Below are 4,387 nucleotides of genomic sequence, written 5' to 3'. Positions count from 1 at the left end.
TTAGATTGGGCAGCTATGTGGGACACTACCTGTGGTTGGAGGTGGAGGGAATTTTGATAAGCTTATAGCAGGACTACTGGCACCGTGCGGTTCTAACGCCTTCTTCTGGCAGGCCTTGACACTCAAAAATATTAAAGAGGGGCGCCTGGGTGGCTCAGTGGGTTAAAGCTTCTGCCTTCAGCTCGGGTCCTGATCCCAGGGTACTGGGATTAAGCCCCAAGTTGGGCTCTCTGCTCTGTGGGGAGCCTACTCCCCCACCCCCGCCTGCTTCTCTGCCTACTTGTGATCTCTCTCCTCTGTGAAATAAATAAAAAATCTTAAAAAAATTTTTTTTAATTAAAAAAATATATTAAAGAAATTTTGTTCTTGAATCAAGAGATTTGACTAACACCCCACACATTCTTTGCTTTGAAATTCTGAGCAGCCAGAGAAAACAGATGGAAGGAGCTAATGTGCTATGTTGCTACATGCCTGGCTTCATGTTATTTTCCTTATATAACTTTTTTAAATCTTTGGAAGAATTTCGATTTTTTAAATATGGGTTAGATTTCTTAAATATGGATTAGATTATTTCTTCAGCCTGAAAAAAAATTTTTTCAGTGATTTTTTTTTTTTAAGATTTCATTTACTTGGGGCGCCTGGGTGGCTCAGTGGGTTAAGCCGCTGCCTTCGGCTCAGGTCATGATCTCAGGGTCCTGAGATCGAGTCCCGCGTCGGGCTCTCTGCTCAGCAGGGAGTCTGCTTCCTCCTCTCTCTCTCTCTGCCTGCCTCTCTGCCTACTTGTGATTTCTCTCTGTCAAATAAATAAATAAAATCTTTAAAAAAAAAAAAAAAAAAAGATTTCATTTACTTATTTGATAGAGATCACAAGTCAGCAGAGAGGCAGGCAGATAGAGGGGGAAGCAGGCTCCCTGCTGAGCAGAGAGCCCAATGTGGGGCAACCAGGACCCAGAGATCATGACCTGAGCCGAAGGCAGAGGCTTAACCCACTGAGCCACCTAGGCGCCCCTTTTTAATTATTTCTTGTAGTTTTCTATTTGGTTCCAAAGAATAAATAAATTTTAATCATTGGAAATAGAATTACATTGGCCATATTTATTATAAATGGTTTTTAGGGCACCTGGGTGGCTCAGTGGGTTAAAGCCTCTGCCTTTGGCTCAGGTCATGATCCCAGGGTTCTGGGATCGAGCCCCAAATTGGGCTCTCTGCTCGGCGGGGAGCCTGCTTCCTCCTCTCTCCCTGCCTTCCTCTCTGACTACTTGTCATCTCTGCCTATCAAATAAATAAATAAGTCTTAAAAAAAAAAATGGTTTTTGAAAGTATACTTCTTGAATCACGTTGTTACACCAGCTTCTGAGAGTCTGTTTAAAATGGTAGTGGCCAGGTTCAGATTTTAGGCAAGAAGTTGAGGAGATTGAAAAGGATTGACTCAGAGGTTACCAGTTCCAGAATAATATATATGAAATCACCTGTGATGTTCTGTGCTGCCAGGAAATTTCAGGGTTTCAGTTCACCTTCTGTTAGGGTAATCTTACCTTCACCGAGAGAAAAAAATATTTTTCCAGCTCCATGGCACTTTCATTCAACTTAAACTGTCTTGAGACAGAGTTTCAAAGCAAACCAAGTTATATATGTACCTTCTCTAGACCATTGGTTCACTTTTTTTCTACACAGGGAAATTATTGTATGGATTTTGAATAACACCTCTGAGGATGGTATGCTCTATTAGAAAACAAGGTTATAAGATGGTTTTGCCCAAGCTGGCGTTTTAAAACAGATGAAGTTGGAAAGTTCTTTGGCTTCTCTAGAATTGTGTTTTCATAACAGTTATTTTGGGGTTTTTTTGCCTTGAGGGTTGAGGAGTTCTGGCATATTAGGTTTAAATTCAAAATTTCCTTGGGTTTAAATCCAGAGAAATTTAGAATGGCTGGGTTGCAAGCGCTCCCCGAGCCTACCCAGAGAGTTAGTATGAAATCCATATTTGCTTGACATCTTGGTAGAATTAGCAAAGCTGTGGACATTCACAGCTCCTTTATGGGACTTTCTGCCCATCTCACCTGTCACATGCATTTGCCATTGTGGTTTAGCAGTTTTTAGGAGGGTTCCAATTTGTCCACTGAAATTTATGGTGAGAGTTCATGGGTAGTGTCAGTTTGGTCTTAGATTTCTAATCTTTCTGGGAAGTCAATAGGAAATTTACTCTGGCCTTAATGATGAATAACAACAAAAAAATAATCTTGTTTTGTTGTTGTTTTTGGATTTTATTTATTTTTAGAGGGCCAAGATGGGGGCAGAGGGAGAGAGAAACTAACCAGATTCCACACGGATCCTGGAGCCCAATGTGGGGCTCGATTCCATGACGCTGAGATCATGACCTGAGTGGAAACCAAGAGTCGGTTGTAACTGAGCCACCTAGGCGCCCCAAGAAATACTCTTCCCTCAGATTTCTATAACAGAGTCAGTGATACAAAAATCAAAAATGAAAAAGATATACATTGAAAAGTCTTGCTCCTACCAATTCCATTCCCCTTGCCTCATTAAGCAGACAAATACATTTTCTCCCTTTTCCCCACAAAATTCAGCATACTGTACACACACTTGCAGTGCCTCAGTTAACACCGTATTTTGGAGCAAGATGTCCCATTATTATTTTTACTAGTAATTCACACTTCTTGTGAATCGGGGCCTTAAAGCATCAAAATGTGCTTGTAATATCCTCCAAAAGAAGAGAGGACAACACAACTGTTGTACAAAGTGGCTCTTGCCCAACCTAAAATAGTTCTTCAGTCACTGTGACATCCTGGGGATACTTTATTCTCATGTCATGTACTTAGTCTATAGCAACTTCTTGCAAAGACATGAACAGAAGATCCTGAAAATACATGGTGAGATTTGGTTTCCTTTGTCCTCTGAAATCTTTATGGTTGTTGCCTCTGTTGTTTAATGGCCCTTCAGGAACTAGAACTGACCTGATGTCTTAATCTATGAAAATAGTTTTTGAGGAAAAGTGTTGGGAAGGCCCATGCCACGACAGAGCTTTTTCTCTGATATGCCGTTAATGATATCACATAGCTTCCTCCATATCCCAGGGCACTTACTGTGCATCGATGCCTCTGTGATAATTGGCACTAAGGAGTGGAAGGTGAGCAGAGACACTTTGGCCCTTGCCAAAAGGGGTGTGTTTGGCTCTTGTCAAGGGGTGTGTTGTGCTTCTAAAACAAACTCATTTCCATGTATTGTCCCGTAGACATCCCCAAGCAGAAACCAGGGTTAGCTACAAACTAATTCCAAGAAAACTTTGGTTGCATGGCCTCCAATGAGGCTTTTCAAGACTGAGATTTTGAAACCATCTGATCTGTTGTTTCTAGTCAGCTGTGTTGTTATGCATCAATTGCTTCACTTGACTCCCTCAAAATATTAACTCCATCAGGCCTGCGTTCCAGTAGGGGCTTTTGGTAGTAGGATTTGACTTTAGCTTTTTGGAAACCAAAGCCCTTTTCCCCTCAGTAATGTTAGGTTAGTAGTGAACGGACAACCCATGAAGAGATAAGAGGCCTTGGCCTCCTCTCCTTCTTTCCCCTTTCCCGGGAGGCCAAGCCTTTGGAGAATGGTCTTTTGACCTCAGATCTTGAGGCATTTCAAGATTCTTCCCCCATCTTCTCTCCTCCTGCCAAGCATTTGCATATACTCTGGGATAGGAAGGCTGGGAACTCTTCTTTAAAATCATAAAGCCAGTTGTGATGGAACTTTCCCTAGAGCAGAGCTGCTTTTTATATATTTTGGACACCTCAGGACTCTGTTACTTTTAGTTTAATCATCTTTCCAACAACAGTCACTCACACTCATGCAGTTTAGGAGATTTATTGATGTTTCTCAGCTATGGTGGTTATGGTTTCTGGGTGTGTCAGCCATCGGTCTTTTAAGAAGCCCTTTTCCCTACCGGAGGAACCCTGCTACTTCATTCTGTTTCACACCTTAACCACTTTCTTAACCAGTATCCTTTTTCTTTAGTTCTTCCACTTTGGCAACATAGATCCTCATGGCATCCATCTTGGACATCCCTCTGTTCTCGTTCCATGCCTCCCACTTGGCCTTGGCTTTCACATCTGTAGCAGGTGGGGAAGGAATGTTGCAATCGCCCTGGGTGGCCTGTTTGTAGAAGCTGTACACCATCAGTTTCTCCTGATCACTCACAGGTCCCTTCAACTGCTTAATAGCAGCACAGGCCAGCTCAAACTCCACTTGGCACATTGGAGGAGGGGAAACCCGGCCCCTATGCCCTCTCTAGGTGATAGCTGGTGCTAGAAGCTGGAGGATGGAGAGTTAGAAGCACTAGAGGTTAGTGATTAGGTCAGGCAAGAAGGGAAAGGGAGCACAGTAGACATGG

The sequence above is a fragment of the Mustela erminea genome, chromosome 18 (genome assembly GCF_009829155.1).
Source record: "Mustela erminea isolate mMusErm1 chromosome 18, mMusErm1.Pri, whole genome shotgun sequence".
Classification (NCBI taxonomy): domain Eukaryota; kingdom Metazoa; phylum Chordata; class Mammalia; order Carnivora; family Mustelidae; genus Mustela; species Mustela erminea.
The sequence above is the reverse complement of the archived record's forward strand: the minus strand, read 5'-3'. Positions refer to the sequence as shown.